The sequence below is a fragment of the Pinus tabuliformis genome, chromosome X, assembly GCF_031772625.1.
Source record: "Pinus tabuliformis cultivar Carrire ecotype Pingquan chromosome X, CPIR1, whole genome shotgun sequence".
NCBI lineage: Eukaryota > Viridiplantae > Streptophyta > Pinopsida > Pinales > Pinaceae > Pinus > Pinus tabuliformis.
Genome location: NC_142308.1, coordinates 983,669,059 through 983,680,840, shown reverse-complemented (window position 1 = coordinate 983,680,840; position 11,782 = coordinate 983,669,059). Strand labels below are relative to the sequence as shown.

Below are 11,782 nucleotides of genomic sequence, written 5' to 3'. Positions count from 1 at the left end.
CAATATTTCATGAGTAGGACATCCCATAACGTTAAAACGGGTCGTTTCCATATAACACCTCACATTTAAGTTTCTCATGGACAATGATGGTAGTAGTATTTCCAACTGTTTCAAAATCTAAAGTAATGATACTATGTAATAAGAAAGAGTCTTTTGCCAGCTTGAGGAAACTGAATTTATGATAAAGAAATCAAGTGGTATTGAGATACGAACCTTACGAACTCGACGAGATAAGAAAATATTTTTGGTATATGAAGTGCTAATTGTTAAATAAGTCAACATGGATCAACAAATCCTCATGATATAAAGATTAAATCATGATGAAATAGTTTTTATATGCAATTGCATATAGCGATATTGGAATCAATAAGCCAAAGGGTAAATGGATGTAAAATCAAATAATGATGGTATCACTAGTAATATCTTAAACAATGAAATTCACCAGAATTTCCTTCGAGAAGGAAGAATATATGACGAGAGATTAAGACTCAAGATGATGAGGCTCATGTGAAATTTAATGATATACCGTTGGTGGAAATGATCAACTACCTAGTAGAAATAAGTTGAAGTGATTATTGAAAAGTAATTCACCACTTGAAAACATATTGACAACGTTTCATGGTAGGAAGATAATGATTTACATATGGTTCTTATAGTGATAATATATCCATATGATAATAGCGATATGCATAGGCATTATGACGTTATGTCAAGGTATATTGACATATTCATTTACTACGTGATGATATGCACAATGTGGCATAGGAATTATGATGCTATAATATGAGGATTATTGACATGTAGTTCATTTATGAGAAGTCATGATATGTCTTTAATATAATTATGTTGATGGTATAACTGAAGCATGCGATAGTTCTGTACAAATCTATGACATGCATGAGCATGCAGTTCCCTATTATTCATAATGTCGCAATTAACAAAGATGAACGTTCTCATGATGACATGCAAGAGTTGGCATATGGATTATTTCCTATGATACTATGATGGTATGGTTAATGCATTGGATGCATGTTGAGATGTGATGATTCACAGGACTCCACAAATGGGCCGAGAGGGCCGGTTTATTTGATGATCTCGTGCGAGCCCATATGCACGAGGGAGAATAAGTAACACCATATGGGTTGGGGACAAAACTCAATCAACACTACATATGCCAATGGTTCCTTTGTCTTGTGTATAGCTCTTGATGGATAGCTCTTGAAGAGCTATGGGACCATCATGAGGAGGCCAAGTGCCTAATGTTCTAGGCTAGGTGCCTATTATTGGATTGGGATGCTGAAGTCTGGAAGGGATGTCAAGGACTTCAATGCCTTGGGCTGTGTGCCTTAGTACTTGTTGAGGGAGTGGGCCAGCCTTGCGAGATGCCCGGGGTCATTGAGTACCAGACCGGATGCCTGCCTTGGGGCGGATGAGGTCTGAGTCAGGCGCGAGCCTTGGGGCCAACCTTGGACTAGGATATAGACCGGGTCAGGCTTAGCCTGGTGCCGAAAGTGGGAAAGAGGATAGAGATTCCTTGAGATTTCCCGAGGTGTTGGGGACTTTCGATGCCTGCTGGTTATACTAGTTCAGCAGAGGGTGTTGGCAACATGAAGTAAATTAAATAATAATATAATAATATAATAATAAATAATTCAACTTATCTTCGGGACGAAGTTCCTTAAAGTGGGAGAGTATGTAATATCCCTCCTCTTAATAATAAAATAAATAATAAAAATAATAAATAATTAATAATTAGTAATAGAAATAATAAATAATAAATCATAAATGTTAAATAATAAATATATTAAAACTATATACAAAGAAAATAAATAAAAATAGTAATAACCATACTAAAACTCTAAATAAGAATAAATAGAAATAAAACAAGAAAGCTATCAAAAAGAAGGAAATAAAACAAGAAAGCTAAAAATCAAAAGAAAAGTAAAGAAATAAAACAAGAAAGCTAAAAACCAAAAGGAAGTTGCATGTAGACACATGGAGTGTGTGCATGTGGTTCCCCTTCCAATGTTGTTCTATTTAATAGATGGTGAGGAAGATGAGAGGCATGCCTGCATTCCATCATTCCGAGATTCTATCTTTCATTCTCTTGGGAGAATGGTGTTTTAAGACTTAGGAGTCACTGGCAGTAGTATGTTGATTGAGGGCTCGGGGGTGGCCAGTTGTAGCAAGACTTTGCACAATTGAGCCTACGGTTGGGAGGAGAGTTGTCCCCAAAACCTTGTTGTGGTAAGCCTACTTCTACCACAGGTAAACAGGTAAGCACTATTCACTAAATTTGAATTTACTTAATTAATTACATGTTTATTTGGCTAGGTAAGTGCCACTCTTATTTAAATTTAATATTAATAAGTTAATTAGATATTTATTTTGGCTGTTACACGATGAAGATACATATATATACTTATGACCGTGGAAGGAGCGATGGCCGATTGTGATGAGATTAAACCTCGAGAAATGTGACAAGGCTGTACAGAAGAGCGAAAAGGTATGTTTATGCGTGCATTTTCGTTTGTAAATGGTTTATAAGGAAATACACGCCAATAAGAGATTTATGTGTTAAAAACATATGTAACCAAAGTTTTTGTAAGGAGAAGCTTATATATGTGTGATTTAAGGTTTTGTAAAGGCTGTGAAGTGGTTTTAAGTCCCGATCTTTCAGGAGAAGATCAATGGCAGAGAAGCAATAATCAACGGGCTCATTATATAGTTTAACTCTCGCAAGTGGAAAACCTAACTACACTAACAAACGGTGAAAAACACAGTCGGAATCAAGTGACGAACTTGAAATATTATAGGGAATGGTTTATATCCCTATCAGGTCCATAAAGATATCGGATCGTTGTATGGAAGTGGAAGGAGTCTAGCATTGAGCTTGAGTGATATGTGATTGTGCGAATTTATCTCAACCGTCGGATCGTAGATCAGAGCGACGGTCAAGATCTGAACACAAATCACAATTGGAGAAAGCGCAGATCAGAGAGCGCAATGGAGAGGCTTGGAGACCTGGAACCAATGGGCCTATAGTGGCGAATCTATAAAATTTGAGATCCGCTATATATATGATTCAGAGTGGGTTTCCTGTGTAATCCATATATTTCTGTTAAAGTGGTTTAATGCTAAAACATACGTTAACGCTCCGATATTGCATATCGGAGCGGAAGGGGCGATGACGATACATATATATACATATGACCGTTGAAGGAGCGATGGCCGATTGCGATAAGGTTAAACCTCGAGAAACATGACAAGGCTGTTTGGAAGGGCGGAAAAGTATGTTTATGCAGGCATTTTCCTTTGTAAATGGTTTATAAGGAAATATGCACTGATAAGAGATTTATGTAATACCTATATGCCGTCAACGTTTCAAATCCCAACAGGGATCCATCATCAGGAATAATTATTTAAATCTAGCAATTTAGCTCTTCTACTATCAACATTCGAATATAAGTACTGATGATGGATCCCTGTTGGGATTTGAAACATTGACAGAATATTGGTATTACTATGGGTTCTCCAGTTACTAACTCAGAAAATATAAACCATAGATGTCTAAAATCCAGAAGAGATTTATGTGTTAAAAACATATGTAACCAAAGGTTTTGTAAGGGAAAACTTATATATGTGTGATATGGAAAGTTGATTATTTTATTTTATATTTGCATGAAACCCAACCAAAGTACAAAAATTGATAGTAAAATTATGATATAAATTTTAGATATTGACTTATAAGTTAAGAGATTTAAATTCCTCAAATCACTTAATAAAAGAAAAATCTATACATTATAAAAAAATAATTACTTCTGATTATCCAAATTTTTCTTATAAAAACATTTTATAATAATGTACATACACTGGAACCCATGAATCCAAGTCATAAGAAAGTTTGACCACTTAAAAGAGTTTGACGATTCTATTATACCATTATAAATTATGAAATTTTAAAAATTAAAACAACTTCATTAACGAAATATAAAAATATAATGTTTAATTTCCTGTAAAAAAAAAAAAATTATTGTTTAATTGAGTAAAAGGACCATCATATGAAAATTTTAAAATAAATCCAGCCTGATCCTGCAACTATTTAAAATTGTGATTAGAGGAATAATTTGTATTCAGAATCGTTACCAAATTAACAAAAGGGAATGTATGATTTGAAGACTTCTAACCTTAGAATGAATGCTAACTAAATTCTCCCCGGATTTTAGCTATAGACTAGCTATATATCGTTTCCAAGGCATTGATAGCATAGCTGTAACAGTACATGGAGTATTTGTTACAGATAACTATTGTTTTGCATAAAAAAAGTACACATATGTAGCCTATGTAGGAGGTGAGCTCTGTTTATCTTGCCCAGTAATGGATATCTGGGTTGTTTGATCGTTAACGGTGGCTTTGTATCTGTACCAGCGAGCAACGATGACAAAATACACCAAATTGAGAGTCCCACGCCCCACTATTAGCTAGTAAAAGTTATCGTGCTTGGCCATGTTCAGATCCTGCGCCACCCAATTATGGTGACCGGGGCCACCTGTGGTGTTATTCACAATGCTAACAATGAGACTGCTGAGATAATTACCCAGAGCAATGGACAAGTAGAAGAGTCCGCCCGCTATACTCCTCATGTTTTCGGGGAATTGACTGTACAGAAATTCGATCTCTTCGACTGCACTGAACGCCTCTGCCAAACCGGCTACAGAATACTGAGGAACCAGCCATAGTGCTGACATCAGAATCACGTCTCTGGGTTTCTCCATGAAACCCTGGCTTAACGCCACGTTCCGCCGCTTTCTCTTGGCAGTCGCCACGAAGGCCATCGATATGACGGCGAGGGCAATTCTAATCCCCATTCTCTGTAAAAGTGTTATACCCTTGCCATCCTTCATTATTCGCCTGGCGAAGGGCACGATAAATCTGTCGTAGATGGGCAAAAACAAGGTGAGCGCTAGCATGCTGAAGACTGCAAATGATCCTGCAGGGATTTGAAAGTGCTTGCCCACGTGTCTGTCCATCATCTCTGCCTGCAAAACCAAGAATGTGTTGAGCTGTGCTATACACACAAATTTGTTGATCGTGCTTGACCATATGGGCGCTATTATTATCACTGATTTCAGCTCTTCCACTTGCTGTAGACTACACAATCTCCATGGAAAGGCCACGGTCCCGTCTTCTTTAAAATCTTGTGGGATTTTTATAGAAGCCTTGTTTAGAAACCTGAAAAATAGGTATCCAATATCCATCAATTGAACCATTCATAATGAAGAAAAGGGATTACTGCTATATTATCTTCTATATATTTTTTGTTAAAAACAATCATAGCGACCATAAACAGTTGAGATATACTGCAAAATCAGTCGTATTTTTTTTCAGGTGAGCTTAAATGAATTCGTCTGTAAGAGCCATCCTTGATTTGAGAACTCCAATCTGTGGTGGGTCATAGTAGTCGGATGTCTGCGAAGGCAACGATAAATGACGCTTTCTTACTGCACCAACCAATACTTGAAGGAAGCTGGTGAATGAGCTTCCTTCTAGTCTAACACGAGTGTAGAGCTTCATCCCCAGAAGGAAGCTTGTGACAGAAAGAAACATGAGACTGGTGGGATAACCAAACCCCAACTCCAGCTTACATTATCTTGAATATATACTATGATTGTGAGAGCCACCATCATCGATATGGTGAATGAAAAGTAATACCAGTTGAAGAAGCTCTGTATTCTTCTCTTCCCCTTTTCACTTGTGTAATCAAACTGATCTGCTCCAAAGGCTACAGAACACGGTCGGATACCAGTTGCTCCTATGGCCATCACTGTAAAGGACGAATAGAGCAAGGCATTTTGAACTCCTGTTGCAAGTTTACAAAGGGTTCCTGCATTGACGTTGCACGGAGGCGGCCTGAACTATGGAAATATGGCTGTAAGTGATAGAAGACCCATTCCCTTAACAAAAAAACACAGCAGATTAGATGGCTGTGGGGGGAACACATTTTCCCATTCATGCAACATAGACAGAGTACTTACTGCCTGCAGGTTCAGCTTGCGCTCCTATTTGAAGCACAAACAAGTTAAAACGTTTATGTCAAATTACCCAATATTGGTAACAATTGATTTCTTGACATCATACATCTTTAAATGTTTTTAATGCTAGAGCCTAATACAGTTATCCATAGAAGGAGCAACATACGATGAAAGATGCTATGCAACCAAGAGAAATAGTCTAGTATCTGCCAATATAAGAATCTGAGAGAAACGCGCCTAGTGTTAAAATTATAATTTCAACTGCAGTGAACAGTTGAATAGCAGCAACTACTTTACTTATTTGTCCTGAACCGATGCCCCACATTTATTCCCGTTCTTTTAAACCACTGCCATTACCGTCTTTTCACCTTATAATTGTTTTTGTGTTCCTGAAGGAGGAAGATCAGATCCGGCCTTTGCGCCATAGCTGCTCTCCAACAGCATTAATGAAGAGGCATGGCTCAGAAGGAAAGAACCAGCCTCGAGCCATCGCAGCATTTATCAGCCATGGGTTTCAACACCACCAACTCAAGAAATACAAAAAAAGATCAGATTTGTTCATCATGAGCAGCAGATTGTACTAGAGACTTCATTAGCGAACTAAGGCGATTGATGGATAAGTTATGACCGCTTCTTGCACTATAAAACGCAGACAGAGCAGTGTAGAAAATATCGATAGAGAGCAGAGGAGAGCACGCAACAGCGTGAAGAAAAATGATTCCAGAATAGTGAACCACACAGCAGTGCAGATTTGAATGTAATTTGTTTTGTGATTGTTTGCTGTGAGAGAGGGTAGAAACGCAACAGCATAGTTTTTGTTATTTGCATCTGAAATGCAAGTGAGGCACAACAGCAGTGCGATTGTAATCAATGAAGGGGAGCACGCAGCAGTGTGAAGTTCTGGTTATTGTCCATTGTGAAAACAACAGAAAGAGAATGCACAGTAGCGCAAGTGAAATGTAATGCAAAGAAAACACAGCAGCATGAAATATTTGCAGTTGTTCTGTTGAGAAAACAAAAGGCAATACACTGCAGCGTGTATGTGCTAAATGAATGTAAGACACAGATTAAAGTGCCTCTGAAGAAGGCATGTTGCTAAGAATCCCTCTGTTAGAAGGAGGATGGTATTTGTGTGGAACTGAAGCGTTCCTTGGTGAATCCCTCTGTCAAGAGGAAAATGTTTTTCAACATAGTCATTGGTGAATCCCTCTGTCAAGAGGAAGATGTTTTTCAGCATAGTCATTGGAAAATCCCTCTATTAAGAGGAAGATGCTCTTCAGCATAGATTGGTGAATCCCTCTGTCAAGAGGAATATGTTTTTCAGCATAGTCATTGGTGAATCCCTCTGTTAAGAGGAAGATGCTCTTCAGCATAAATTGGTGAATCCCTCTGTTAAGAGGAAGATGTTTTGTAATAGCAATTGTGAAAATCCCTCTATGTGAGGAAGACGAATTTGTATCAGTTGGTTTACTATTTATAAATAGAAGTTTTTTTGTGTATTGTTGAAACATCGTAAGCAGAAAATAGTCTTGACGTCAAAACAGAGTGTTTCTGTTACACCGTAAACAGAAAATAGTCTTGACATCAAAACAGAGTGTTGTTGATACACCGTAAATAGAAAATAGTCTTGACGTCAAAATAGAGTGTTGTTGATACACAAGTTTCAGCGTTGCTGAAACACCGTTGCTGAAACACTGCAAACAACAACTGATGAAACTGCGTTGCTGAAACACCAGTTTTAGCAAAACGATTTTTATTTCCGCTATGTTAAAACAGAGTATTGTTCTGTTTTGTTCAGTTTTGTTTGGAATTATCAGAAATTCCCAACACCTAGAAGTGGGGTAAGGTTCGCCGATCCCGACCACACGTTAATAATGTATGAAGCTGTCACATTTGGCATGTGGAATTTGTTTGTTAAGTAGACAATCAAATTTGAGGACAAACCCAGAGTTGCCAATTTCTCACAAGCCTCGTTTCCTGCCATTTCAACACGAACGAATCCAACTCTTATTATAAAAGATACTGCCAAATTAAAGGCACACACAGAAAACAAACTTTGTCATTATGAGAAAAAAAAACATGCCCATCCTTATTCGAGGATGAACCATACTCTTCACGATGAAATTTAGAGGTATAACCATGGAATAATTTGAGGGGCTGAAACTGATAAAACGCAAAATTTGAACTGTTGTGGTTTTGTTATCTTTGTTCTACTGCAGTAAAACAATTATAGAAAATTGGACTGCCAGGAATATAACGTTCGACAACATGAAATGTAAAAGGCCAAGGAGGAATAGAAACTCGAAAAACTAGTCAAATTACACCAATTAGATCGAAACGTAATCGTACTAAAAATGTTGCCAATTATCATAAAATATTTAGCAGCAAAAAGAGAAGCAGACAAGTCATACCTAGCTACTATTATTGTAGATTATCTGCCTCCGCAAATAACTGTGTAGAGTGTAGCGAACGTCTACTAACACTTCATCCTAGTTATTCTCGATTAATTGCTTTTGGAAATAACTGTTTGGAGAATGTTTACTAACACTTGATCATAGTTATCGGATATTAATTGCTTTCGGAAATAATTGTGTAGAGTGTTGAGAATCTTTACTAACACTCAATCCTAGTAGATTAATTGTTTCTGGGAATAACTGTAGGTAATGTCTACTAACTCTCCATCCATCACCATCCTCAGTTACAAACTTGAAACATCTAGATGTTCCCTATACACAGTTCTTGAAACTTCTAGATATTCCCTATACTCTACACAGTTATTTATTTATAGAAACAATTTATCTACCATATAAATTCAAACATTGCAAATCTACACACTCAGATATCTAATTCTACAAAGCTCAAGGTAAAATTCAATAAAGCAAAACCTCAATATATTATCACACTGGCAAAATGAGCTAGGCAGAGGACTTGGACAACGGCAGCAACACATGGCTCGTCAGGGGAGTTAAAAACCTATCATTCATATATATATATATATATATATATATATATATATATATATATATATATATATATATATATATATATATATATATATATATATATATATATATATATATATATTCCTCATAGCTCTAGCCCAGTTGACTCAAACTAGGCAAATCTACACACATATATCTAATTCTACAAAGCTCAATGTAATATTGAATTAAGCAAAGCCTCAATATATTTTCACACTAGCAAAATGAACCAGGCAGAGACTTGGACCATGGCAGCAACGCATGGCCCCTCATGGAGAGTTAAAAACCTATTTTATATATATATATATATCTATATATATAGATATTGGTGGCAATTCTACCCCCAAGTAGCTTGATTTTTTTATGGATTTAGGGAGAATTGAACATGGGAAGCATGACAGGGTCAATAGTTTTGGGTAAGACTTCAACCAACTCTACTATCCATCAAGGTTTAAAATAACCTACCAAATAGAAAGAGATTTATTTTTGGTAGAAGCAGGCATTGACCTAACCATATTCAAGCAGCCCCTGGTAATAACTTTAATGACACCCCTAGCCATATTCAAGCAGCCAAAGTTAGTAGTTCACTTATCATATATATATATATATATATATATATATATATATATATGTATGTATGTATGTATGTATGTATGTATGTATGTATGTATGTATGTATGTATGTATGTATGTATGTATGTATGTATGTATGTATGTATGTATGTATGTATGTATGTATGTATGTATATTCCTTGTAGCTCTAGCCCAGTCGACTAAAACTATGCAAATCTACACACTCAAATATCTAATTGTACAGAACTCAAGGTAATATTGAATGAACCAAAACCTAAATATATTTTCATACGGGCAAAATGAACTTGGCAGAGGACTTGTACCATGGCAGCAACACATGGCGCTTCATGGAGAAAGTTAAAAACCTATTATTTATATATATATATATATATATATATATATATATTTGGTAGTGATTCTACCATAAGTAACTCGATTTTTTATAAATTTAAAGAGAATTGAACGTGGGCTTTGGGCTTCATGGCACAGGGCCAATAGCTTAATAGCTTCAGTAGGGTTTCAATCAACTGTACTACCCATCAAAATTTTAAAAAATTCGCCAAATATATTATAAAAAGAAAAGGATTTTTTTTGGTAGAGCATATTCACACATCCCCTGGTATTAACTTTAATGACACCAATATGGTTAGTAGTTCACCTATGATAAAAGGCATAGTTTTCCATCCTCCTTTGCTGCTGTGATCAAAGGATCCCTTGCTTTTTTGCGCTTGGTTTCTGTGTTCAAAAGCCAAGATCGATTCCAACGGGACTTTGGTTCCACGCCGATCACTTGTGAAATTGCTTCCATCCTCAGCGTTGTCATGTTCAATTAGACGACACATTGGATCATCTAATTTGGGTAAAGCACCCAACTCCATCCAGCTCTGGGCAGCCATGACTCTGCTAGCCAGTGTGCAATCTGTGTACGAGGAAGGAGGGACAAGAGCACAAACACATGAGAATGCCCATTAGGCTGGCTCGATTCATTTATGGTAGCAAACAAACTCACGAAAGGATACGCAACTAGTGAAGCATTTCAGGTCAAGATTGTCTAGTGAAGTCTAACACTTTTTATTTCATATAATTTTCATACAATGCAAAATTTTAATAGAATTTTAAGTTCGAGTGCCTAATTTAGAGGGGGTAATTTAGAGGGGTAGGCAAGTAGAAGAATAGGGTTTGGAACCTGGTTTAAAATTAATTTTGTTTGGTTAAGAGTTTGTTTCACTAGGATTTAAGGAAACAGATTAACAGTTTAAGATTTAAATAGTTAATGATTCAAGACTTAGAGGTATTTGGGTGGAGTGAAAGCTTACCCTTCACTAACCACTAGTGACTTATTCAAGATGAGGTAGTTTTACTTAATACTAATTTGACGACTCACTTATGATAGAAAGGTATCAGTGAACATGTGCCATCATCTAAAGTGATTGTGTGCTTGAGGTAAATGAAGTTTTTAACTTTAGTCGTAAAAAAATTATCTTTTTAAATATTTTTGAATTAGAAGATATTTTTATCAATAAAAAGAAATGTGTCTTGGTTTTTTAAAGTCGAGAAACAATTTTTGGATGTGGTGAGAATCCCGGATTGTGTGCCAGAGGTAAATGAAGCTTTTAAGTTTAGTCGTAAAAAAAAATATTTTTTTAAATATGTTTGAATTAGAAGATATTTTTATTAATAAAAAGAAATGTGTCTTGGTTTTTTAAAGTTTAGAAATTCTTTTTGGATGGCGTGAGAATCTCAGAGCTAACTACTGAGTCTTATGATCATTAATAATTGTCATTTTTGCGGAGGACTGACATCTCACTGTTTTTGTCTGAACCAGTGTAATGGGAGGTGTAATTGCAATTGTAAATGCGATTGGGTGAAACCTTGTCTTGCCTCAGCAAATGTGGCTAGTGAAAATTTAACGAGTGGGATGGCTCAGCAAGGCGGCATTTGCGTTTGCATTTCATTCTTGTATTGGGCATTCTGTAAGCAAGTGCAAGGGTCGACGGTGGGCATTCAGCGTCGGGTGGCAGTATCTAATCTTCCCGTGTGACTCTTGGTTGTGTGAATTCATTATCGTTTTGCTCCAAAGGCACCTCAGGTTTTATTGTGCTTGCATAGTGCAGATATGGGTAATTGGGGGAACTTGGTATTTATGTATTCGATGGATTTTGGAAGGTGTAAATAGTAGTTCGTTGGAGGTGTTTG

At 36.5% G+C, this 11,782-nt stretch overlaps 1 pseudogene; it reads right to left on the bottom strand.

Moving 5' to 3' along the window:
• Positions 1-4,340: 4,340 nt before the first annotated feature.
• On the bottom strand, positions 4,341-10,482 carry LOC149143018 (protein NRT1/ PTR FAMILY 2.9-like; annotated as a pseudogene).
• Positions 10,483-11,782: the final 1,300 nt, after the last annotated feature.